Here is a 27,040-nt window from a genome sequence, read left to right on the forward strand (position 1 = left end):
GCAGCCTGCTTCAGATTCTGTGTCTCCTCTCTCTCTGCCCCCCCCCCCGTTCATGCTCTGTCTCTCTCTGTCTCAAAAATAAATAAACGTTAAAAAAAATTAAAAAAAAAAAAAAGAATTACCAAATACGAGATGGTAGCTACCCTTGTGGGAAGCATAGAAAAGTTAAGTCACTATGTTGTACACCTGAAACTAATGTAACATTGTGCACCGACTCTACTCAAATAAGAAAAATTAAAAAGAAAAAAAAAAAGAATCAGCAGACACCTTACATAGAAGAGTTGGGAAACTTTTGAAAACATAGGACTTTTTGATGACATTTAGTTTGCCAGAACATCCAACTCATTCCTGATAAAAATCCCTGATTCCTTAAAACAATCACATTGAAATGGATCGGACCCCCTTTCCTAGACTGGGGCACTGTCTGGGGGCAGTGCTCGGGCTGAGACGCTACAGACCCGGGCAGAGAGTGGACTCTTGCTGGAGTCTTTGTGGTTCTAAGACTGGGGAAAAGAGCCGTCCACACTTCTTCCCTCTGCGTCTCCAAACTAGTTTGGTTCAGGAGTTTTAAAAAAAAAGGCATGTCCCTGCAGGAGAATTACTTGGGGGTTTCATCAAAAGTGCAGATGCCAGGGGCTTAGCTCATACCTCTAATCAGAATCCCGGTGTCGATGCTTTCTTCTAATAATTACAAGTACGGATGCCGCTGTTACCGGTTCGAACTCAGACTTGCCGTGTTAGACGCTAACAGGAGTGATTCAATTATACATTCGTTGATGTACATATCATATGACAATTTCTCAGCCAGAGAGGAGCGCTGCCCCTAAAAGGAAAAGACTTTTGCTCGGGAATCCCAGGAGAGTGTTGTCCGCAGGCTGAGTGAGATCTGTGGATTCTCAGCGAAGACGTCCGTAGCTATCCAAATTGCCCTATCTCTGGAAGTCCTTCTCCCGCACCTCAGGGAAGGGCCGCGACTCCCAGAGACACTTCGCCCGCCGGGTAAACTTTGGTTTTGGTCAGTTGCTCTCCCCTCAGTCGCCTCTGAGGGTGTCAGATGGCTTATCTCCCTCTGGAGCGGCAGTCCCAACGGCAGGCTGCAGGCCACCCCCGCTTATCACCACTTTACACGGCTTCTCCAAGCAAATGGTGAGCCCTTCTTGACTCTGGGGCGAGAGCCCTATTGATGATTAACTTCAGACAAACATCTGGTTGTCATTACCAGTGGCAGCAGACCAGAGCGGGGCGCTGGACGGGCTGGTGTGGTCACCTCGCGACCATCAGAACTAGCTATAAAGAAAATTTAACATATCCTGTAATTACAGTCTGCCCGGCACAGAGGGACGGAGGCCTCTGCAGATCTGATTTCAGGCCCAGAGAAAATGTTGATTGTATCTGTTCCGCACATTTATTTACTCAGAGGTCGGGAGGCCTGCTGAAATACAGCCACCCCGGCCCTGCTTTTCCTGCGGGCCCAGAGCGCCTTCTTGTTTAGGTCAGGAAGCTCCTGCGTGGCTCCAGGCGGATGGTCCCTTAATGCTTTTACAGGCTTTGGAATTTGGGCGGGTGGACGTGGAAGGGAAGATCTTGTCTGGAATCAACAATCCTCACCCTCACGGCGCAGGGTGCCCTCTTCAGGTGCTCCCCTCAACCTTCCGGCGATGCCTCCAGTGGCTTCCCCAAAGGCGTCTTCTTCCTCCCTGGCCGCAGGGAGAGAGTCTGTGAATTCACACCTACGGCTCGTCAAATACGTGTGAGACACGCGCTTGGCATTTTGATCACATTTTCTCATTTGCTCCTCACAACTCCCTGTGAGTCACGCGTTAGCATACCCATTTAAAAAGGAGGGAAACCGAGGCCAAGCGTTGTTAATTTGAAGGCAGTAATGGTGTCTCCCCTGACATAATGTAGGAGAGAGACCTCCTCACTGCCACCCACAGTGCAAGGACAGTAATGAGCTTACCCTTAGGGTCTTTGTGGATTTTTTGGCAGAGTGACCTCAGTGCTATGGGCTGGAGAATCGGACTGATAAATGCCACGACTGTCCTGGGATAGGAGCCATGGAAAGTCAGTAAACTGGACACGCCAACCTTCCAGGTATGAAACTCTTAACACTGAGACACGTGTGGAGAAATAAGAGTAACCCCCAAGCTCAGAGGTGATATCATCAGAAGGGCGACCACAGGATTCAGGCAGTTTAGTGGGGGTCAATCACCGAAGATGGGCAGTTTGTGAAGCGGGTGGGAAGGGCTGGTTTTAAAGTTACAAAGAGGCGACGGGTTGAGTCTTTGGGTTCCGTTTGTCCCTCTTTCAAACCCTACGTCCCTGAACTGTCTCCTTTCCCCCCTCAAATGCAACCCTCATGAACAGACTGCATGAATTTGTTCAACCAAGGGTTTAAATGGCTCACGTCAAGGAGTAGAGAACAGTTCATGCATTAGCAAGTTAATTAGGGAAGTTTGGGAGTAGACGGTGTCCTAACTCATGGACAGGTTAACCGCTGCAGGGAGGCTGCCCAGGAGGAAGTAAGATCTGGAAGCCCTCCAGTGGACGAGTGGGCAGGCACAGGAGAGATACCATACTGCGGCTTCTGCGGAAACCTAGCCCCGATCCAATTTTCCGTAAATTGGGACATGATGCAGGTTACCAGGTGGGGACTTGGACTCAGTTACCAGCACGACATGTAAAAAAGGGCTGGGGCAGAATTGCTTTTCTTCCACCTGGGGACAGGGGCAGGGCAAGGCAAGTTATAGGAGGACTGGCTTGATGCTCACTTGGGGTATCTTCGATCATTCTTGTCAGAGACCAGACTTGGGGGCAGGGTAAGCCCAACAGCCATAAGTGAAGGAGGAGGAGGGCTGTGTAGGAGCTAGGCTTCCCTGTCACACCTGCCACACCCCAGATCACTCCTGCCTGGCCATTTCAAAGAGGGTAACAGTGAGGAATTGGAAGGTTGGCGTGCATATACCCGGACATACCAAATGGTGTATATGCATGAGAGAGCAGGTGTTCGGGGAAGTATTCTCCCAGCTTGGTGTCTTTCACATTAGTTATCATGAAAATTCCAGAATCCTTGGCAAATTTATACAAGTACACAGAAAATCTAAACAAAAAAAATCCACTGTAAGTGCTAAAATAAAGTAATAATGATATTCTTATGTTTTAAAATCCTTCACATTTAGGAGCTGATGTAATGACAAATAGAGGGAGATTTCTAGTCAATTGATATCTAAGAGATTCTGGTTAAACATGATGCTTTTTTCCCACTGAAATCCCACTAAGGTGATGATAAAGAAAAAAAGGAGTAAACTTATAAGAGATAAGAAAAGAACAAAATCTGGAAACTGGAAAGTGACTAGACCAGTGGTAAAAAGCTGCAGTGTGGAAAGAGTTGAAAATTAAACACCTGTTGGCAGGAAGAACCGGTAAAAAAAGTGAGCTCCGAATCCTGGGGAGAATCCCAAATGGGAGGTACCAGTCTGAATAAAGAGCCCCGGATCTTCTTCACCAACCTTGGAAGCCAGGCTCCTGCCGTCCCCCAATTTCTAGACCACTGACAGTTTATTCTCAGGGTAGGCAGGAAGAGAGAGGCCCTGTTCAAGCATACCAGGCATAGCACTGGAAGGGGGCATCGCACAGAAATCAGGAGGATTAAGTAAAGGTTTACATACCAACCATTGATATCCCCAGCTTCCTTTTCTGAAGCAGCTTTTGGAATGTGTATAATCAGGGTTATACCCTCCTGGCAGGGAACAGAATGCTCTGTCCTTGGGGAAACTTGCTGAAGAGAGAAGAGCTAAAGACACACAACTCTGAGAGGTTCCCCAAGGGACGACCAAGTCTCCACCTATAATGAAACTCAGAAATGAGAAGAAGACTTCAAAACAAAAATGCTTCTAAATAAAATTAATGTTTCACTCATACATAGGAAAGAATAATCAAGGGACACCAGGCATTTGAGAAAAGCCTCTAAGATGAAAATAGAGACTATAATTAGAACAACAACAACAACAACATCAATAACAACATCAGAAAATGGGAACTCAGAGGAAGGAAAGACAATGTAAGCAAGCAACGCACACTTAAAAATAAATCTCTCTAAAATAATACCCGCAGAAATATATAAAAACATATTATCATGGCAGAATAGCATTCTACTTAAAAAGGAACATTCAGAGAACAGGAAGAGCGTTTGCAAATTAAGAAGCAAAATATTAGTGGTCAATATGAGGGTTGGAAAACAAAGTTGAAGAAATCTACAAAATAGAACAAAAAGTAAAGGATAGAAAATATGAAAGAAAAGATCAAATTAAATGACCAGGCCAGGAAGTAATAGTTGTGAAAAGAAAGATCAGAGAAAACAGAAGGGAGGAAATTATCTCCTAACTGGAGTTCCAAAAAGAAAGAACAGAGAAAACAGAAGAGAGGAAATTGTCTAAGAAACAATACAAATGAAGGATATGAGGTTCCAAATTAAAAGGACCCAATGAGTGCACATTAGAAAGGCACACTAAACATCGCTGTTAAATGTCAGAACACTGGGGACACAGAGAAGTTCTTAAAAACTTTGACAGAAAAGAATAAAAAAAGGTGGGGGAAGGGGAGAAGTTGAAGAAAATCAGGTTGTACTCAGAGGATGGCCATCATGGCATCAGTTTTCTTCTCGAAAGCAAATTGGATGCCAAAGCATAGTGAAGAAGCTCGTACACGGAATTCTGTGCCCAGCCAAACTATCAGCCCAGTATGAATGCAATATAAAGACATGAGAAGTCATGGAGCGCCTGGGTGGCTCAGTCGGTTAAGCTTGCGGCTTTGGCTCAGGTCGAATTGTGATCTCACAGTTCGTGGGTTTGAGCCCCGCATGGGGCTCTGTGCTGACAGCTCAGAGCCTGAAGCCTGCTTCGGATTCTGTGTCTCCCTCTCTCTCTGACCCCCTCCTGCCCGTGCTCTGTCTCTCTCTCTCTCTCAAAAATAAATAAACATTAAAGACATGAAGCCTCTCAAAAACTCATCTCCACATTTTCTTTATCTGTCATCCATTGATGGACATTTAGATGGATTCCGCCTCCTGCTTATTATGCATGATGCTCCAATAAACATAGACGTGCAAATAATTCTTCCAAATCCCAATTTCAGTTCTTTTGGATAAGCATCCACAAGTGGGATTGCTGAATCATAAAGTATTTCTATCTGTAATTTTTTGAAGGATCTCTGTACTCTTTTTCAAGGTGACTGCCTCATTCTACTTTCCTACCAACATTTCTCCACAACCTCGCCAACATTTGTTTTTGTTTTTGATAATGGCCACCCTGACAGGTATGAGCTGCTAGCTCATAGAATTGACACTTCTCCAAAGAAGACACACAGATGGCCAACAGGTACGTGAAAAGATGCTCAGTCATAATGGAGGTGCAGATCAAAACCACAATGAGATATCTCATGCCTGTTAGGATGGCCAGTATCACAAAACAAAACAAAATAAAACAAAATGGGCAATAACAAATGTTGGCAAGGATGTGGAGAAGTTGGAACCCTTCTACACTATTGGTAGCAATGTATTTTTTTTTTTAAATAATAACCATCTACTCTGCACGGAATGTTTGTGTCTCCCTCAAATTTGTGTGTTGAAGCCTACACCCCAGTGTGATGGTATTTGGAGGTGGAGTCTTTGGGATATAATTGGATTAAGAGGGTGGGCCTCTTCTGAGTGGCATTAATGACCCTCTAAAAAGAGGAGGACATGTGATATCTGTGTTCTCTGCCACGTGAAGATATAATGAGATAGCCATCTGCAAGGCAGGAAGTGGACTCTCATCAGATACCAGCCTCTAGATCTGTGAGAAATAAAGTTTTATTGTTTAAACTTTGCCCAATCTATGGTACTTTGTTATAGCAGTCCAACTAAGGCATCCTTCTAACAGGTGTGAAATGATATCACATTTTGATGCGGTTTTGGTTTGTATTTTCCTGTGGAATATACATACAAGGGAGTGTTATTTAGCCTTAAAAAATAAAAAAAAAGGAAGGGTTGGAAAGCCCTTGTTGCCAGGTGCAACAATATGGATGGGCTTTCAGAATATTACGTTCAATGAAGTAAGCCAGTCAGGGAAGGACAAATGCTGCATGATTCCACTTGTATGATGTGTCTAAAAGAGTCAAACATGGAAGCAGAGAGTGGTAAGGTAGTTGCCAGGGGTTGGCGGGGGGGGGGGGGGGGTGGAGAAGGGGGAGTTGCCATTCAATGGGCGTAGGGTTTCAGTTGTGCAAGTTTTACAGATCTGCTCTACAACATTGTGCCTATAGCTACCAATAGTGTATCGCACACCTAGAAAATTAAGAGGTAAGATCTCATGTTAACTCATGTTAACTGTTCTCACCACAATTTAAAAAAAAAAGGAAAAAGGAAAAAAATGATCTCCAAGGTTCTTTTCGCAGGAAGGTATTAAAAATGGTGTTTCTCTAAAACAAAAGAGTAATCCAAGAAAGCAAAACAAGGAATCCAAGAAATGTGGGAGAGAGGGCATTCCAGTATAACAGCGAAGGGAGATGAAATTTGTTTAGGTAGAAAGCAATCAGCCCAGATTGAGCAGAAGGTTAGAAGGCTCCAGAAGGGTGATGTTTGACAAAAATATGAAATTAATAGATAGCCTAGTATGCTTCTCTGAACAGTGAACATTTTGAAGGAGAATTGGTGACAAATACAAAGCATAGTAACTAAAGAAAATCTGGGTGATTATTGACTCCAGGGAAACAAACTTGTTCGAGAATGAAATGTAATTGTAGTGTATTCCATGGCTTACCTGTGAATAATATTCATAGATCCATAATAACATAAATGCTAAATATTGATATAATGAGAAAATGTGATACAGCTGCGTAATTAATTTGTTCCTTATTTAAATTTCTCTACATCCTCACCAACACTGCCCCAAGTCAGAGTATCAGCTGGCCTGTGTTCCTTTTTGGAGGGTCTGGGGAAAGAATCCAATGAAGTTTATTCAGATTGCTAGTAGAATTAATTTTCTAGTGGCTGCACGTTTGAAGTCCTTGTTTTTCTGCTAGTCTTTGGCCGAGGACTGTTCTCAGCTCCTAGAGGCCACACCTTCCCACCAACAGTTCACAGCATGGGTGTTTGCTTCCTTCTAGGATAGCTGGAGTATATCTGTCTGTCCCCCTCTTCTGTTCTTGGCTAGAGAAAACTCTACACTTCTAAAAGGCTCACGTGATTAAGTCAGACCCACCTGGATAATCTCTTTATCCTGCAACATGTCCTGCAACATAACCTAATTATGGAAGTAAAATACATCATTTTTCACAGTCCTGGGAATTATGTAAGGTATGCATACCATGGGCAAAAAAGCCTTGGAGCATGTCTTAGAATCTTGCCTACCACAATTATATTGGGAAAGGAAGAGCATATTGGCAAGAGAAGGGGGTGGTGGTGATGGTTAAGAGAGATGAAATGCCTTCTTCCCTTGCAGAGCAAAAACAGATAAAACCTAACGTAGAGAATAAAACAATAGCTATGTTAAGTACGTCATTTACAATATACAGGTAATTATCTATAGGAACTTTTAAAAAGTAAGAAGTGGTTGCCTGTGGGGAATAGACTTCAGGGATAGGGTGGTGTGAAACAGAAGGCTGGCATTTTTCATGATGTGCCTTGAGTGTTACTGTATTTCAATTAATCTAAGATCCTTTGATTGTCTAGTGCATTCTGATTTCACAGTTGTTGCAACGTGAAAAATGCGATTTGCCTTACATTACTGTGTATAAGTTGACATATCTAAACACACACACATACACACATACATACAACACCCACTCTGTTGAAAAGAAAAATCAGAAGCAAACCACAATTAAAGCCAAAGAATAATTTCTGTTTTGGGTAAGTTAGTATGTTCTGGCCTCGCGCAGCATGTGTGGCATGCTTGAAGACAGTCTAAGACCCTCTGCGGACGTCAAATAAGTCCCTTAGAGCATAAATAAGCAACGGGAATGTTGAAGAGTGACGGTAACTGGAAGTATAAATACATAATCATTCCCCATGATTAAAAACTTTTTTTTTTGCCTTACCTCATAAGTCCAAATTTAAGAAAAAGTGTGAATTTTATTTTATTCAGAGATTTTATTTTTAAGTAATCTCTACACCCAGTGTATGGCTCGAACTCATGACCCTACGATCGAGAGTTGCATGCTCTATCGACTGAGCCAACCAGGTGCCATGAAAAAGTGTGAATTTTAAACCATAAGAGAATAAATTTGGCATTAGCTTTGCCTCTCTCTCTCTCCATCATCTTTTTTTTTTTTTTTTTTTTTTTTGCATTTGTAAGCTAAGTTCCAACAAGGAACTAAGAGTCTAGCAGGCTATGAGACACTCTGCCAGAGTAGGGAAAGCATGATATAGCTGGAACAGGGTAAGTGAAGGACAGTTATCGTAGAAAATTGAGTTGGCAAAGTCATGTTTTTCAATCATGTTTTATATAATGATTGATGTCTGCATATTTTCTTTAATTAGCCTGACTTTACCCAATTCAATCATTAAAATATTCACTGCTAAGATACTCAAGTTTTTCTGATCTCATGGCATATTTATGTCATCAGTGTTTAGAAGTTTGGGGCTCAATTTCTAATAGTTACTCTCATCATTTCCTACTATCTTGTAACGGTAGATTTCACATGGTCAATATACTTCAAAGCCTTCTGGGCAGGCACTGATTTTCATTGTATAATGGTGAATGAGGATAAAAATAAAAAGAATAAAAGGCTTGCATATTTTCCATGCAATGCTCATTTCTGGAGCTCTTCCTTTCTTTGTGCAGATCCAGATTTCCATCTGGTTTCATTTGCTTTCTGTGTGAAAAAACAGAAGGAAAATTGGGGTATGAGGCGTTCATTCAGCTTCTGTGTGCCTAAACAAGTTTTTATTTTGCCTTCATTTTTAAAACAATATTTTTGCTGGATATAGAATTCTAGGTTGACAACTTTTTTCTTTGAGTAATTTAAATATGTAGCTCCAGTGTCATCTGGCATGAATGATTTCTAATGAGAAGTCTGATGTCTCTTTTTTGTGTGTATATAATTTCTCTCCCCCCTCCCCTTTCCGGCTGTGTTTAATGTTCTCCTTATCTCCCCTTTTAAGCAATTTTGTTGTAACGTGCTTTGGTGTAGTTTTCATGTCCCTTGTGCCAAAAAGCTCATTGAGCTTTTCAGATTTGTTAGTTTATAGTTTTCATAAGACTTGGACGTTTTGGCCATTATTTTTTCAAATATTAATTTGGTCTCACATCTGTCCTCCATTTTTTTGGGATTCAAACTACACGTCTTTTAGGCTTCTTGAAGTTGATCCACAGCTCACTGATGCTGAGTTCGTTTCTCTTTATTTTTTCCCCTGTGATTCATCTTGAATACTTTCTATTGCTATGTATTCAAGCTCGTTAACTTTTTCTTCTGAAAAGCTAGACTATCATTAATTTCACCAGTGTAATTTTTAAATCTCAGACCTTTTGGTTCTCATCTTTGGAAATTCAAATTTTACTTTCTTCGTATTGCCCGTATTTCTATTTAACATGCTCAATTTTTTATTTAGCTCCAGATTTTTTAACCTCAGCAAAATAAAGATGCCTTGGCCGACTCCGAGCTCCATTTCCTTGACCCAGGGAGACGGCATGACGCTGTGTGTCCATGGGTTTCCCTTCCCCAGGCTGCAGCCTGGAAACTCCGTCCAGGAAGTAAGCCGAGCAGTTGTTGAGCCTGCTTCCTTTCTTGTCTCTCAGGGATCGTCTCCCTTTATCACATGATGCCCAATGTTTTGAAAGTTACCGTTTCACGTCTTTTGTTTCCTTTATTAGTTGTTTCAAGTGGGATGGCAATTCGAGCCCTTGCTACTCCATCTTAGCTGGAAGTGAAAGTCAGTTCGTTGTATGTAAGTCACTGTTGGCTGCATTTTAGTAAAAGAAAGCTCCTACCATTTCCCATAAAGTCAAATATCACTTATAGGTTGCTCAGTTCTCCCTTAAACTTTTGAATTGATTAGCTCCATGAGCTGATATAAATTGAAAAAAAAAATGATTAGAATTCATTTGAGGAAACTTTGGCTTAATTGAAAACAATGATTAGAATTCATTGGCGGAAACTTGGGCTTATGTTCCAATTAGGTGGACTTGTTCTTCCCCTGTGCCCTGTGCTGACTGGTGGGAATTAAGATACTTCTCAGTGTGTACACGGGATTGGTGAATTGATTTTTTTGAATTGATCCAAGTCTGTTAAAAATATTAAATAAATTGATCTGAAATACTGTGCTTTATTTAATTTGAGTTTCCATGTTATGAATCAACCCTACAAAATGCTGTTAGTGGTTTTCTACCAGCCACCTGGTTAACTCAGTTAAAAACTTGACATATATGTATGTATTTTCTTTTTCTTTTTCTTTTCTTTCTTTTCCATGATTGTCTGCTCAAGTCAAGGGACCAACCTGTTTTCTGTGTCTCAGGTAGAGAAGGTAAAGCTCTATTGTACAGCTGTAACTGAAGAAAGAAAATTGAAAGTCCTAAATGAAATATTCATTCTGTAAGTGATGTGATTCAGTAACCCTTAGCAAATATGCCCATCACTACTGTAATAGGTCTGCTAGGAAATATTAGATCTCCTGAGAGTCACCTCATTCTGGTGTCCTTCCTGCTCCTTTTGTCCTTAGACTTTGGTCTTTTTCTCCATTTCCTACATTAATATCATAGGGTTTTCACTCTTCATTACCAGGTTTTGCTGATGAAACCACGGAAGGCTGTTAATTATGTCTTGCTTCTAAGCCTGACAGTGTGGAGGGGTGCTCAACTTTGATCACGCTCTAATGAGTTGAGTGGTAAGTGTCAGACTTGTCTGCGAGTGGACTTGATTTGCCCCAGGCATATTGCCTTCATGAGAGACTGAGGATTGCAGTCACGGATAACCCTGATGGGTTGGCCCTCTCTCTTTCTCCTCATCTTGGAAAAACTTGGTTTTATAATGTCACCCTTTCTTGGTTAAGTTGTAATTTCTGGTAGTTCTTTTCAGTCTCCCTTAATGATTTAACTGTACCTCCTAGCCCTAGGGTTCCTATCATCAGGATACTTCTCTTTCCACTGCTCTTCCTCCTTCCTGTGAAGGCTATCCAGGGCTGCGGCTCCCACAACTCCCTGTGCATGAAGGACTCCCCGGAGTCTATTTCTAGATTAAAACTCTTTCTTGATAGGTTTCCATTGGCCTAAGAAAAATAAATCCACTCGGGGGTCCCACAGACTTCTCTAACTCAACACCACCGAATCCAAACACCTCACCTCGTCCCCCAAACCGGCTTCCCTTCTTGGCCTCTAGCACTTGGAGAATGATGCTACCTTTCCTCAATTGCTCCCAATGGAAACCCGAGAGCTACACTAAATTCCTCCTTCTCCCTGCTCCTACCCAGTCTCCAAGTCCAGTAAACTCTCTTAAAATCTGTCTCCTACCTCTCGTCATCGCCCTCATTATACAGAGACAGGAAGATTGCAATAGACTCCTTCTGACCGGTCATAAAACTTTAATTCACCTTCCTGGAAATTATCTCTCAAAGCCAGAGTCTTCTTCTTAACAAACAAACCTTATCTTGACTTTCCGGCTCAAATTCCTCGATGATTCCTTCTACCGACAAAACAAAATCTAACCTTTTCTTCGTGATCTAGCCTCTTCCTGCCCGTTCAACTTCTGCCATTATCTCCCTTAAATTTATTTTGAGGCATGGTGACTTACACACGATTTGTAAAGAAAGGATGAATGGATGAACAGCAGTCCTCCGAATGAATACACCATACACTCTTATGTGTTTCTACACACATAGGGTTTCTGCTGTCTGAAATGCTTTTCTCCACTCCACTCCTTCCTGGCACCTTCCATGATGCCCCCTCCCCACCCAGGTGGATGCTGGCGCTCTTCCCTTGCTTCCACAGCACTTAGCGCTCATCTCCAGGATGGTAGAGGTACACATATACTTTTTTTTCGTCTTTTTTAAAATGCTTTTATTTATTTTTGAGATAGAGAGAGAGAGAAGCGGAGTGTGAGCAGGGGAGGCGCAGAGAGAGGGAGACACAGAATCTGAAGCAGGCTCCAGGCTCTGAGCTGTCAGCCCAGAGCCCCACACCGGGCTTGAACTCACGAACCGTGAGATCATGACCCGAGCCGAAGTCGGACGGTTGACGGACTGAGCCACCCAGGCGCCCCCGTAGTAGTATATTTGTACTATCTTACCCTGAGTGGCGTTGGTTCTGGGTCGCAGTATTCAAATCGTTTGTTTGCTGTTTTCTCAATCGACTTAAACATTTTCCATCGGGGGGGGGACCCCCGACTTTGCAGCTTTGTGTCCTCTAGGGCCTGACACAGGGCCTGCACATAACCGGGGCTCAGTCCCCCTTTGGTGAGCGAAAGCATGCTTTGTCAATAATCGGACGGGAGAGGTCTTTTGTCCCAACGTGGGAAATTAAGCGCGAACCAAAATTTAAAAAGGGTGTCTGCTGGGGAGGAACAGCGGTAAGTGGAAGCCACTTCCCTCGTTTGCGCCGAGTGGGGAGCAGAAGCAGGTCTGGAACCACTTCCTCTCGCCAGTCCTGAGAGCTGCTGCCTCGCCCTGACCAGCCTTTCCCTCCTCTGCGTCTCGTGTGTCTTTGGTTTTTGAGGAGAGGGTGAGGGGAAGATGAGAGAGGGAAGGTCTGGAGGATGTTTCCACCTAGACAAACTGGAGGAGATTTACCACTTCCAAAGGGAGGGTGGCCGGAAGTTTAAAAAAAATCAAAACTTTAAAAGATATTTTATTTTTGTTTATTTGAGAGCGAGAGCCAGCAAGAGTGAGCAGAGGAGAAGAAGGAGAGGGGGAGAGAGAATCTTTAAGCAGGCTCCATGGTCAGCGTGGAGCCCGACGCAGGACTCGATCCCCTGACCCTGGGATCATGACCTGAGCTGAAATCAGGAGTCGGACACTCAACCGACTGAGCCACCCAGGCGCCCCTGGAAATGTTCTTGTCTTGACCCAGTAAGTGCCACCTGGGACTGGCTATGTGATTTGCGGGGCTCAGTGGAAAATGAAAATGTGGCCCCCTTGTTAAACATTTATGACGAAATTTAAGTGGGTGACAGCAAAGTGTCAGACCCCGCGTGGGGCCCTTCTGAGCTGTGTGCCCTGAAAGGTTCACATTGCCCCGTGAAACGAGTCCTGGTGTTCCTTGAGGGAGGTTTCAAGTACTGGGTTTGGCTGATGTTTCTTTTACTTATTTGTTTATCTAGAAGTTTCTTTGAAATCTTCTGGACACTCAAAAAAGGGATAAACAAGAGTATCGATGTACCTATCACCAGCTTAAGAGACACGTGGTGACAAATACATTCGAAATGATTTGTGTGTCCCTGGCTCCCAAAAGTAACCCTTATTCTGATGAACCACAGGAACGTATCATTCTGGTCCATGTCGGTATTTTTTACTACAGATCCCCAAGAGAGATGAACTTTAAAGTGATGCAGGGGGGATATTTCCTGAAGTAACTGAGCGAGGGATTAAATCCTGTGAGACCCAGGATCAACCAACTCCAAATCCGTGTGAAAAGGGAGTCCTGGTTTGCTCCTTGGCATTTTTATTCATTGTTTATGTTTTCTTTAGCCCACCTCTACCTCCCTTCCTGCCCTTTGTAGAGTCTGTAAACCACACTTCCTCTTCTGCAGAATGTGTCTTCGTCCATTTTGCTTTACTTACGACCTGCTTCTTCTGTAACGCGAAACACCAGTCCAGGCCCCAGGCCCGATCTCCTTTCTCCTTCATGGTTATCCCGGGTCATGGCGCCGGGCATTCAGCGGGTGAGTCGGGTTGTGGCTTTGTGATGTTTTAAGTACGGCTGCATCTGGGAAGTTGGAAAAGCAGGGCTCTAGGAAGGCAGAATCTGTTGGAATTAAAAAAAGATATATATATATATATATGTACATATTTAAAAACTGGAGTGAATTGGATTCAGAGATGAATATTCAGCCAAGGCCACATTTGAGAATTATGAAGTGGGACTGGGGGGTGGGGGCGGGGGGGGCGGAGGGGGGAGAGTCGTGCTCAGCCCCGCAGCTCCGTGCAGGGATCCAGGCAGCAAGAAATGTGGGGAATGTTTTGCCAAAAACGAGGGTGTGGCCTGGGCACTTGGACTCTGGGCTTGTCCCACACGGTCATAATCATTAAAAAATTAATAGTTTGCACACCCTCCGTGCCTGCAAAAGATGAAAGCCTGGCACATCCTCCAGACGAATATTGGAAACCGTGTGGAATTTCACAGTAGTGAGAAAGACCATTGCAAATGGCTGGTTTTTCTGTCTTCAAGGATTTATCTACATGGTAGCAGCCGCAGTTGGGTTAGAGCAAGGGGTTTTGGGATGGATTTTGGCAGGCCTTTGATCTGAACTGACTGAAATAAAAGAAACAATGCATCCCTAATCGCCTGACCAGATACCTTACACAGCACCACTCCAAGCTCATGTGAATAATATGGTCACAAAATGCCAATAATAACCACCAGGATTTCCAGCGCAGGGAGTGATTGGAAATTTGACTCATGTGCTGCCCCCAAAAGTCGCTCTGGCCTAATTACTGTTAAAAACAGATGAAGATAAAAGTTAACATGGCCCCAGTGAGTCATCTCGTCGGGACTCACGTTACAGAAACAGCCATTCTGGGAGGAGAATTCCGAGGACAAAGGCTCTGAGAGTGGCCACAGACGACTGCAGAGAACAAGTCTGTTAGAAAAGCCCATGTCTGGATCCCAGGAACTTAGCGCAAGATAACTGTTCTGTGGTAACAGCGGCTTTTCAATAGTCTTTTCCATGAGGCACATGCAACTGCCATATGGGAATACGATCTACAGCCCCATTTCCTCCTAGAATAGAACATTCCTAATTGGGGCTCTTTCTCTTCCCCCCCAAATACTCTCTTACGCCTCTTTCAGAAATACTCTTCTTAATGAGTAGGGTTTGTCCGGCATGGGGAAGAGAGAGGAGGGGAGCAGGCCACAGGAAGCCTTGTCTGAAACTGGTCCCTTAGTCTCCCCCGGTAACATGTATTGGCCCCCTTATAAATGAGGAAACCTGGGAGCCAGAGAAATCCTACAAATCAAAAGTTCCTCTGCACGCGGAGCTCCGTGATCAATCGTATATGCAACATGGTGGAGTCGTGTTGGGGGGAAAGCACAGGAAGTTTGGGGTTGAACCTTGACCCTGCCACTGTTAGCCGTGTAAGGGACATGTTATTCAACCTCTCCGGGCCTCAGTTTTCTCACTGATGACTTGGGAGTGATGATACGGACCCTAAATTAATGTTGTAAGTTACTTTACAAGGGGAGCAAGGCCTGAGTAAATAATTCTCTTCTGTAGGAAAGGCCTTGAGGATGTGCTCTGGGTGCCGATGGTCTGAAGTCTGATCCTGGGCACATGAAGGACGGTGGGAGTTCTGCAAACAAATGCCAGTTACGATCTCACGGATGTTCTCTGGGGAAGGGACAGTTTGTGAGAACCCAGTTCTGATGATCCTTATGCCAAAACCATCGCTGTTTTCAAACTGGGAGTTTTACTTCTGTGAAAGATTGATTTGACCTCCCTCAATTTTCCTCCTTCTCCTGTAATTGCAACACATGTCCTCTCAGAATCAAAGAGGTTTCCCAACAAACACATCTTAAATACCACACCCATACTGTCTCAACTGCTAAAGAAAATAAAGACATAATGGAAGGAATACAATATGAAATTTAAAAGTCATGTAAAAATGGGGTTTAGGGATGCCTGGGTGGCTCAGTCAGTTAAGTGACTGACTCTTGGTTTCTGCTTAGGTTATGATCTCACGGTTCGTGAGATCGAGCCCCGTGCAGGCTGTTAGTGCAGAGCCTGCTTGGGATTCTCCCTCTTTCCCCCCGTCTCTCTCTCTGCCCCTTCCCTGCTCGTGTACTTTCTCTTTCTCAGAATAAATAAATAAATGTAAAAAATGGAGTTTACCATGGTTTATTTGTAGTAGCAACAAACCGGAAGTAACCTAAATGTCCAATAATAAGGGATCGCTAAGACAATGGGATACTATGCACCACTGAGGCATGGCTGTAGAATATGCAAGGTCCTGAGAAAATGCTAACAATATGCGATGCAGTGGAAAAGACAGATTTAACTGCAACATCAGAATTTGAACGTGATTTATACGTGTATGATGAATTATGGATGCTTTGTTTCTTTTTGTTTAAATCACACAGAGCATAAAATTTACCACCTGAACTGTTTTGAAGTCGGTAGTGTTAAGGAGATTCACATGGTCATGCAACGAATCTCCAGAACGCATTCATCTTGCAAAACTGAAACTCTGTCCCCACTAAACAGCAGCTGCTCCATGTTTGCTCATCTGCAGCCTCTAGCAACCACCGTCCTATTTTCTGTCTCTATAAATCTGTTTGCTTTAGGTGCTTCATCTAGGTGGGATCTGACGGTGTTTGTTCTATCGTGACTGGCTTATGTCACGTGGTATAGTCTCCTTAAACTTCACCCACGATGTGGCAAGTGAGCGATTTCCTTCTCTTCAAAGGCTGCCCAATATTGCATTTTACGGATATACCACATTCTGTTATGCCTCCACCCATCGATCGACACTTGGGTTCCTTCCGCATCTTCGCCTTTGTGAATAATGATGCTCTGAACTCAGGGGTGCAGATAGCTCTTTGGGATCCTGCTTTGTTCTGGTCTACAAAAATCCAGAACCTGTGTTTATGACCCGGACGTTTTTCTGTCTCATACGTGACAGTCCCCTATAAAAAGAGCTCATGCTGTTCCAAGTCAGCAGGTGGGATGAACAGAGGGCCTTAGATGTAAGGATTTCTGTCCCAACTGGACTCATCTGGGCTTTAACTCGGTATTTGTCCAGGAGTTTCTGTGGCTTCACACACTGTGCTCCTGGCCGGGCACCAGCAAGTCTTCTGTTCTTTCTGTCCCCAGCAGGAAGAGGAATGGGGGCAGAGGGGGTGGGGGGGGGGGGGGCTCTAGGTTGTCAGGTGAACAAGCTGGCGCAGTCCCCCGGCAGAGGAAGCAGTCTAAGGGAAAGCAGGTTAGAGCAGTGATACTTTATGGTTACTAATGAATTCCGTTTTATAGCCCAACTCCCTTAAATTGTCTTCCTGTGATTAATTCTCGTTCTCCTGCTCCCCTTTAGGCAGACGCTTGTTGATAGGGAGTGCTCAGTGTTGAATGAGTAAAACGTACTAATGCATGTTCTCTTTAGCCAGAGATAACCTTGCTTTAAACATGATGAATGCAACTTTTACGAGAGAAGATATCATCGAGAAGGGGGCTTGTGGCTTATCCATCAGACACTTGGGTATAAGCTCATCGCCTAGCAGCATTTCTATCTCCATCTCTCTCTCTCTCTCCTGACCATTTTGAATAGTCCATCTGTCTGTCACTGTCCCTAAAATGAAATGATGTAAATCACCCAGATGACTGTTCTGGATTTAATCAACCCTCCCCCCCACCTCCCAAGGACTCCACACCTTTTTCTTCCTCAGTGAACAAAGAAACAAAGAAGCAGCATTTCTGGGAAAGTCATAGAGCTTAAAAGTCATTAATCTACAACCATTAGAAATGATTCCTTTTGGGGACCAGAGAACAGTGTGTGTGTGTGTGTGTGTTTGTGTGTGTGTGTAGACTTTCACGGACGTGAAGACAGAGCAGAGAGGTTTTTCTGGTTAGCATTGCACTCTTTGTATTTTGACACAAGTTGCCTTGATCCCAGACTTCTTAATTTTGGCCCAGGCCCCCAAAATGTAGAGAATACAGCCACCAGTCACCCGTGGTTGTTACTTAGAGAGATGTGTCTATATCAAGAAAGCTCTAGCTAAAGGGGGAAGGCAGGGGAGGCAGGGGAGGTTGAGCTGGCACATTGATTGGGACTCAGCAGAGATGCCCACAGGATGCACGTGGCCACTCGATAAGAGCAAGAACGAGCAAAGCAAAGCAAATTATTTTGTGTGAACAAATTATTTACACGGCTCGTTTCTTCCAGCGCTTACAAAGGCTCTCTTCCACTCTGGCAGGAGAAGACTGTTAGTTTAAAGAGGAAAAGAAAAAAATCTCTCTCCCAGAACTGATAACCAAATAAAATCCTGTTATATTTTCTGTCTAATAAGCACCAGAAATTCCATAACTCCCTTGATTAAGCATATTATCCTTCTTCAGAAAGTCAGCTTGATTTATGCAAAAAGTGATTTGGGCATACTTTCGCCGGCCATGGAGATTTCATAATTCCTAGTGTATGTCTGGAAAATCTCCTCTCGTCGAGTCCAAACCAAATTAATGTCTTCCAGAGTGACCTGAGGAATTAATGAGGTTTCTGCTGTCAGTTCTACCCATCCAAAGGTCAAGTAAATCATTTGCTGGCTCTCGGGCCGCTGTATTTTTGCTGCCTCTCTGACTCCACGTTCAATGATAACAACGTTGCAGATGCCTTTGAAATACGGCATCACAGACACTCTCCGTCCATCTGCTGGGACATATTTTAGGCTCTGCTTCTCTTTCTGCTGTAAACTCGGCCTTTAATGGAGTCCGTAATTGCTGATAAATGGGGTATCAATGAAGTCAGTGTGCTAAGGCTCCCTCATTCTTTTCTGCTGATGTGTGCTATTTAAGTCTCCTCCGACGTGACTTAAAATTATTGTGTGCCCAGCTCTTTAACTCCCCAACTGGTGTTCTTGGCTGAAGACTGGGGTTATTTATTTTTTTTCCTCCTTCTTCTTTTTTTGGACAAGCTAAAGCTGGATGGCAAGACGCTTTCCTTGAGAAGCCGTGTTCTTCTTACCAGGAGAGGCTCCACAAGCTGGAGCGTGATGATGTGCGCAGAATTGGCTGGAGGTTTTCGGATCTTTCTACCTCTTTCCGCCTCTGCCGCCCGAGTGTGGGGACCAGCTTCTCTGTGGACCCAAACTGTGAAATAATCGGAGGGGTGAAAATGCTTCGCAAGTGACTTGTCTGGTATCTCTGTACTGGAAGCCTGGAGTTTCAGTGTCTGTCCCTAAACTTCATCACTGTTGTTCCCTTGGGTTCTTTACTGATTGTAAATGAGGATGAAAAGTAAAAGCCACGATTGTCTTCCCCCCGAGTCTCCTCATTCTCTTTGAGTTTGCGTTTCTCATGAGCATCTGGTTGAACGGCCGCTGCTAATGAGCCAACAATCCAGAAAGGGCTGGTAAATTCTTTTGTGGCTCCTTAGCCACGAGTCTGGAGGAACCAGAAGCCTGTTGCTTCCCACTTGTGCTTTCAAAGCAGAAACACCTAAAATTACCTGCTAACCAGCCAGCCATGTGGATGTACACATTTTCCAATGAGGTTTGAAACAGTAAAGCCGACAATGTTGCCCGAGTCTCCCTGACCTTTCCAACCTCAGTTTCCTGAGCTATGAAATGGGGATGGTCATACCTGCTGGACTTAGCACCGAAGTTTGACCTGTGGCTGCTGCTGCGGGCTGGCTTTTCTGAGCACTCATTTTTTTTTTTAAATATTTTTTTAACGCTTATTTATTTTTGAGAGAGAGAGAGAGAGAGAGAGAGTTGCAGCGTGAGTGGGGGAAGGGGAGAGAGAGGGAGACACAGAATCTGGAGCAGGCTCCAGCCTGTCAGCACCGAGCCCGACGCGGGGCTTGAACTCACGAACCTGGAGATCATGACCTGAGCCGAAGTCGGACGTTCGACCGACTGAGCCCCCCGCAAGCGCCCATCTGAGCACGTCTTCCGTGCTGACTACGGAGCTTAGCACCTTCCCCGTATTATTTCATTAGGTCCTTACAATAGCTGTATGAAGCACGTGCTGTTTTCAATACCACCATTTGACTAACAAGGAAGTAGAGGCCTCAATGAAATAGTGAGGTTTCTAAGGCATGTTTTGTAGCTCTTACTGGTTTCAAAATACATTTTCATCTGTTAATTTGTCTTCCGCCCTCAAGAATTCTGCGAGGAATTTACTATTATGTTTCTTTCATTGGAGTTTAGAGAGAGGACGAGAGGCTTTCTCAAGGTCATACAAACCAGGAAGGGTTGTGACTTGAAAGAGACAAAGCAGTTGTAAACATGCGGGGGGGGGGGGGGGAGGGAAGCCATGTTGATAATACAATTTGATGCCCGATTGTCGTTGCTATGATATGATCCATTAACCCCCGGGGGGGGGGGGGAGCAGCCTTGTCACACTCATATTTCAGATTAGGCCGTAAAACAAATAAACAATACGCCAAACTACTTCAGGCAAGCAGACGATGACCAGCGTGGGACAAGGTGGGGCTGGAGAGACGATGGGGAAGAAGTTTAGTGACCTACGATGGCACTTCAGGGAATCTGGTGAATTTTGGGTCAGAGGTGGAGAGGAAGCCCTGATGAATAATTCTGATAAAACTTTGAAAATGGCAGGCAGGCTAAACCTCTCTGGTGCCTCTTACCCGAGTTTGATTTCGTTCAGCAGGGAGACACCTCAGAAATTTTTCTTCGGCTGTTTGTTTCTCATTTGTTGGAAAAACGGTGCACGGTACAGCTGGCTAGTGCCATTTAAAGTTAAGCAAAAAGGGGGGGCCTGCGCGGCTCCGTCGGGTAAGGGTCCAGCTTCGGCTCAGGTCATGATCTCACGGTCCGTGGGTTCGAACCCCGCGTCAGGCTCTGTGCTGACAGCTGGGAGCCTGGCGCCTGCTTCCGATTCTGTGTCTCCCCCTCTCTCTACCCCTATTCCAAGGGAGGCTCCCTTGGAATTGTAGAGATTTGCTTTTTCCATCCCACTTATGGCTTCAGCGCTTCACCTAGACTGAAGTCTAAGGTGCTTCCTCATTGCCAAGGTCCGACTGGAAATAGGTGTGGGTCTGCGGGTGCGGTGGGGTGGGGGGCGGGCAGGTTTTATTTCTCTAAGAGACCGTGGAATTGGCGAGGTTAGAGCACGCCGTTTGAGTAGGAGCCCCAGGAATAATGCCCACGGGGCCACTGCATTTAGCGGAGTCTAGAATAAGCGATCAAGCGGACTTCTTGCTGGGGAAGAAAAACTCTTCTCACGGCCTACTGGTGCGAAACCCTTTGCAAGTCAGTGGATACTTGGGCCTCATTTTTCTCACCCGGCAAGTGGGGCCGCTGGGGCTAGTAGGTCACAGGAGTATGGTGGATATTAAATGAGATAAAGGATGGGAAAGAATTTGCAAACTTGAAAGCATTAGCCCTCCCTGCCAGTGGTACTTGTTAGCGGGGGTCCTCGCCCCAACATTTTGGTATGTGGAATCAAGGAAAAATTTAAATCAAGCCCCCCTTAAAAACACTGGTGGGTCAGCGGAAGCGCAGAAGACACGGTGGTAGAGGGCGGAGACTCTAGGGTGCAGCTGGGCTCCGGCCTGGCTGCCGGAACGCGTTTGGAGTTTGGTGGAACCTTCGCACGGGCGTTTCAACCTTGTCTGCCACTGGCCGTCTCGCTGCCCCAACAGCCAAACCCTAGCGCGCAGGCCCTGAAACTGCGGGGAAATGAGTGATCTGTTTTCCCGGAATTCAGAACCAAAATGCTTTACCTTCAGGATCGGAGAGCCGGCCAGAAAAAAGCGAAATACAGTGCAGCGTTATCTACTATCTACTAGGCACTGCAGAAATCTCAAAACAGAAATAAAGTGAAATGAAATGCTCAAAATTTTCCGACGTGCTATCCACAGGCCGCTGCAGGGACCTGTCCTCCTCGCAGCCTGTCTCTGGAGAGTTCTCTTGCAGAGGCTGCTGTGACACCCGCCCCTCCCCTCCCCTGCCCGGGTTTGGGTAGCGTCTGAGTCCTCCAACCGCCCGGTCCCGACTGCTTTGGGCAGGCGGGCGACCTCGTCCCACCTCCCGACCCGGGAGGTCCTGACAAAGTTACCAGCATCTCCGAGGAGGGGGGACTCCTCGCCTGTCTTCTCGTTTGGTTCGTGAGGCGGGAGGGCGCAAAGGCATCCTGCACAGGATCGAGGGGGAAGAAGCCGTGAGTTCTGAGAGCCAACTCCAAGAGGTGACTTCCACACCCACGCCCAGTGATCTCATCTGTGGGGGCCGTGAAGTGTCTAAGAGGCCCTGTGTTTCCGTGTCGCCGTCATCCCTGACTCGCGGGGACCATGGCTGTTGCCCTGTGATACCGTGACATGTTTATGTGGTTGCCGTTTTTTAAAGAGCAAAATACATCTGACTGTGAGCATAAGAGAGTCACCTGCTTTCGCGCCGGGCCTGACTCAAGCTCCAGTGGTGCCCAGCTAAGGCACGTTGAATGAGTGAATAAATAAACCAGGGGAGAAATCTGTTTCTAGGTGGGAAAATAGGACCTGTGTGTGGTGCTGGCTGCGAAGAGTGGTAATATTTTGACCTGGAGGATGGTTCTGGGGGTGGATTGGAGGTCCGGTGGGCTCAACACAGGGATTTGGGGCAGGAGCCAGCAAGGAAAAATAGGCTGCAGAGGGCCTTGGATGCGAGGCTCGGTAGGGCGGGCTCTGTCCTGAAGGCAAGGAGAAGATGGCAAACGTTTTGTTTTGTTTTTTCAATCAGAATGTGATGTGAATGGAAACCTATCATCTATCTATTATCTATCTATCTATCTATCTATCTATCTATCTATCTATCAGACACAGAGAAAGAGAGGGAGAGAGACAGAGAGAGAAAGAGACAGGGAGAAAGAGAGAGAGGCAGAGAAAGGGAGCAGCCAGTTCAGCTGCCCCACCAGGGTCTGGCAAGGGGAGTATCTAGGAGTTGTTTGGGGGGGAAATCCGGTGGGGGCTGGGGGCACTGGCTCATCCCCCTGACACAGGCAGAGAGAGACCAGCTCCTTAGACAAAGAGCAGGTGTTTCCAGCTCTAAGTCTTGGCCCTCAGTGCGATCCTGGGCTCTCTGCATCCCCAAGAAGACCAATGAGAGGAGAGTCGTGCCGTGGGGTACAGTTTCTGGGTGTCGGCCAGGAGGGGCCCTCCTCAGCTGGGGGCGCCAGGACCTGGGGCTGCACAGGGGCAGCTGCACCCACAACAGGGCGAACAGGGTGTGATCAACCAACGTGGGCCTCGGTGCAGAGGCAGGGCGGGGGACTCACCGCATGGAGGGATGCCCGGTGCACAAGAGCAATGCATCTGTGTTGTCTTTGATTCTGTCGAACCCCGGTACCTTGTGGAATAGCAAAGACAGAAGAGGTTTCCAAGCACTGTCGGGGACATTGGGCAAGAACAGCGATCTGTTGTGCCATTGCTTGTACATGTGCAGTGTTTCCTCCTGGCTCTCTAAGTAATCTGCTTTTACAGCCATCTAGGTGGTTAGGGATTAGAAAGGTAGACTTGAAACGTTACCGCGCAGCTCACAAAATAAGCGGTGACCGGGAGGCCTTAACCGATGTTAAGTTCAGGCTGTTAAAAGCATAATGACTCACTGATGGGTGTTTGAAATACCCTTCCCCCCATTTCTGTCTACACTGGAGCCTCTTCCCCGCCCCCACCTTCTTCCCTCTGTCTTTGAGAATGACATAATCTTCCTTGCTGGTTGTCAGTCCTACGTGGATGCCTGTGATTGGGTGACTTGTAATAATGCTTAATGATACCAGGTCCCTTCCAGGAAAGTTTCAAAATAAGAGAATTGGATGAGAAAAGCAATTGCCACATATTTATGGCCTTGAATGTGCTTGTCAAGATGCCGTGCCCTCTTACGCACGCCCCTCCCCTGCTCTCCCTGTTTGCCATTGCAGTCTTATTCCACTTATCGAGAGAATCATTTTGAGGAACCAACTGCCTCTTTAAAACCCAGGCGGGCCCAGCCTGGTTAGGTCCAGCAGGAGGGGGCCGACCTTGGCCCACCGGGCCGGGAAGGAGATGATTGGAGGAAATCGAGTCCATTAGGCAGAACAGGTGGTAATCTGTCAGGGACTAGGCTTGGGAAGGCCTAACACAAGGCTACAGAGTCTCACCAGGCCAGTGGAGCAAGGCTGTGGGAAACCAAGCCCGGATGGCACCGACAGAAGCACTGTTGAGGCCCCCGTGCCCTGGGCACTTCTGGGTGATTTCCTTACGCCGTCTCTGACTCTGGCCTAACGCTGACGTTCTAGCTTATTTCATATCATCGCAGGCTCATACCTGACTTTCAAGGTAGAGATTATTATTCACCTGATTTTACAGATGAAGGACCTCATGCTCTAGGAGGTGGAGTAAGTCCCAGGCCACACGGCTAAGAGCCATAGCTCAAATCCAGGGCTGACGCTAAAGGCTGTGTTCTTCCTCACTGCACGTGACTGTCACCACAGGAGGAGGCTTCCGGCCCACTTCAAACCAGTATTATCCACCCATATTACCAGGCTGCAGGCTGTGTGACAAACCGTCCATACCTGGGGCATGTGAAATGATGGAGATCCGAGCAGATATAAATTCGTTTGCAATTCACAGGCGAGAGCCTCAGCTCCTCAGACTCCTATCCTAGGAGGTCAGTAGGGTCATGTGAGTTTCATGTGTCTTTCGTGTAGAAAGTATGAAGCAAGTTCCCGGACCCGAAAGGTACACAGAGATGCGGGGGTATGTGCTTAAGCAAAAGGAGGAGCTGAGTTCTGTGCCGCTGTTGGGCAGCTCATGTTTCCATCTGGGTTTTCATCACCCGAATGGCCTCTCAACTGTTATTTTTGTTGTCCTTAAAAGTTCTCTCTCTCAAGCCTCGTCTTGCTTGAGGACCACTTCCTTCATCTTGAAAGGTTTCCTCTGATCCCCGTGGTGCACCCTCCCTGCTCTCCTCACAGCTCTCTGACTAGTTTCTCCAGTTTTTCCATCCCTTTTTTTTTTTTTGAGAAAAAAATTTTTTACTTATTTTGAGAGAGAGCGAGAGAGAGCGAGCATGTGCGCATATGTGGGAGGGGCACAAAGAGACAGAGAGAGAGAGGCCCAAGCAGGCTCCACACTGTTAGTGCAGAGCCCAAAGTGGGGCTTGAACTCATGAACTCAGTGAGATCATGACCTGAACCAAAATCCAGAGCTGGGGGTTTAACCAACGGAGCCACCCAGGCACCCCAAGTTTTGCCATCTCTTTAACTCCTTTTCGTCAGCTTCTTCACCGAGAACTGAGCCCCACTGATGTCATCAGGGGCTACTGCTGCATAACAAGCCACCCCCTAACTTAGTGGCTTTAAACCGCGACCATTTATTTAGCCTCGGGCCTTGGATCTGCCGAGCAGTTCTGCTGGTCCAGGTCAGGCTCGGCTGCTCTTGGCTGCGTTCCGCTACCTTCGGCACTTCAGGCTCATCACATCAGTGGGAGGCTGGCTGGGGTCGGATGGCCTCAGCTGGCAAGACCTTGTTGACTCCACATGGCCCCTGCCCTTCAGCAGGCCAGCCTGGGCTTGTTCGCATGGTGGCTGTATTCCAAGAGACAGAGCGTGAAGGTGCAAGGCTTCCCGGGGCCCAGGCTTGGACCTCACACAGTGTCACTTCTGCTGCTTATTTATTTATTTATTTACGAGAGAGGGATGGAGAGCAAGTAGGGGAGGGGCAGAGAGAGAGGGAGACAGAATCCCAAACAGGGTGTGCGCTGTTTCAGCCCGGAGCCCGATGCAGGGCTCGAACCCACGAACCGTGAGATCATGACCTGAGCCGAAGTCAAGAGGCATTTAACCAACCGAGCCACCCAGGCGCCCCACTTCTGCTGCGTTCTAGTGAACAAAGCGAGTCACAAGGGTAGTCTAGGTTCAAAGGCAAGGAAATAGATTCTCCTGGTGGGAGTAGATGTTAAATCACACTGCAAACAGGTGAAGGTATGGGAAGGAGTGGAGAATTGAGCGCATTTTCTCAAACATCCTGTCACACTAGGATCCTGCCTTTGGTTCTCCTCAGATGAACTCAATCTGTGTCGTGGTTTTGCCCTTATCCCACGTGCCACAGTGTCATATCGTTGCCTCCTCTACAACTTAATTTTATGCTGTCAGATCGAAACTCTGCTTTTGCCATTACCTTGAATAGAATGAAAATGCCTGCAGCACAAGGCTGGATTAGAGGAGTAGTGACAGAGACTGCTACTTGTCCCCCCGGACTGATTCTCTTCCAGGGCACCTGGGTGGCTCAGTCGGTTAGGCGTCCGACTTTAGCTCAGGTCATGATCTTGCAGTTCGTGGGTTCGAGCCCTGCATTGGGGTCTGTGCTGATGGCTCAGAGCCTGGAGCCTGCTTCAGATTCTGTGTCTCCCTCCCTCTCTGCCCCTTCCCTGCTCGTACCCTCTCTCTCTCTCTCTCTCTCTCAAAAATAAAAATAAATTAAAAAAAAAAAGACTGATTCTCTTCTGGAGTAGTACATCTGCTGAGCCATAGCTGAGCACATGGCTGTGCAGTTAGAGATGAGATTAGTCCAGCCATGTGCCCTATTTCTGGGCAGTGGGATATGAGTAGAAGATATGTGCCAAGGAAAGTGCCTGATGGACCCTGCCTCCCCCCACCCCCCCAACCCCTCCTTTCCCGGGGGTTGGACGAAGGTGAGACCTCATGCAGTTAACTTGAACCTGAAACCACAGACAGGACGGCACAATCACGCTGTAAGCACTGGACCTACTTCTGAACTGCAAAATGAGAGAAACATCAACTCCAGTCTTATTTAATCTTTGTGTCAGTGCTTTTGTTAGAACGGTTTAGCCTGTGCCCTAACAGATCTGGCTCTGGCAGCAGGGAGTGAAATGATGGGTAACCGTGGCAATGTCGGGCTGGGGTCTGGTGGGTTCTAGGTCGGAGGGAGCACCAATCTTTCCAGTTTTTCTTTTCTCATCCTTGTTTAGCATTTCGTTTTCTAGTCTCCTTTTCTTCCAAGGCACTTTCTACCAATCTTCTCTTTTTTTGTTCCACAACATTTCCATAATGATATAGTGGGAAATCTTTTATAACCTTGGCCTGAGGAGAGAAGATTAGCAACTATATTGGTAGTCGATATTATATTGGATGTAAGAGGACTTTTTTTTTTTTTATTTTGAAAGAATACAAAAAGCATGAAAAGGTAGTATTGAGAGTGTATGCCCCTCACATGGCTTCC

General features: G+C 45.9%; 1 long non-coding RNA gene across 4 annotated transcripts in view; it reads left to right on the forward strand.

The window, feature by feature from the left end:
* Positions 1 to 19,132, forward strand: part of LOC132686548 (uncharacterized) — a 72,188-nt gene extending 53,056 nt beyond the window's left edge. For 2 of the 4 annotated variants that reach the window (XR_013553014.2, XR_013553011.2), the window contains 2 exons: positions 1,990 to 2,094; positions 18,798 to 19,132. This is a non-coding gene — a long non-coding RNA (uncharacterized LOC132686548). Of the gene's footprint in view, positions 1 to 1,989; positions 2,095 to 10,755; positions 11,960 to 15,396; positions 16,329 to 18,797 lie in introns of those variants that run through there. The other 2 variants (XR_013553012.2, XR_013553013.2) reach the window with 2 other exon arrangements.
* Positions 19,133 to 27,040: the final 7,908 nt, after the last annotated feature.

This window comes from Panthera onca, chromosome F1, assembly GCF_046562875.1.
Source record: "Panthera onca isolate mPanOnc1 chromosome F1, mPanOnc1 haplotype 2, whole genome shotgun sequence".
Lineage (NCBI taxonomy): Eukaryota > Metazoa > Chordata > Mammalia > Carnivora > Felidae > Panthera > Panthera onca.